Genomic DNA, 208 nt, shown 5'->3' on the forward strand with positions numbered 1-208 from the left:
AGCGCGGCCGCCCCCCCCAAACCACGAGGCGGGGGGGGGGGGGGGGGGGGGGGGGGGGGGTGATAAGCCATTGCTCCATTTCTCTCCTGAATGCCCAGCAGCACGTGATGCCCAATGTCTGTGGTGTGTGCACAGCCCCAACACACTTGCTTGGTGGAAACCTCTCGCCTGCTGCTCCCTGAGCTGCTGGTGGTTGGAGGTCTGAGCA

This window comes from Calidris pugnax, unplaced genomic scaffold (assembly GCF_001431845.1).
Source record: "Calidris pugnax isolate Ruff unplaced genomic scaffold, ASM143184v1 scaffold24, whole genome shotgun sequence".
NCBI classification, from domain to species: domain Eukaryota; kingdom Metazoa; phylum Chordata; class Aves; order Charadriiformes; family Scolopacidae; genus Calidris; species Calidris pugnax.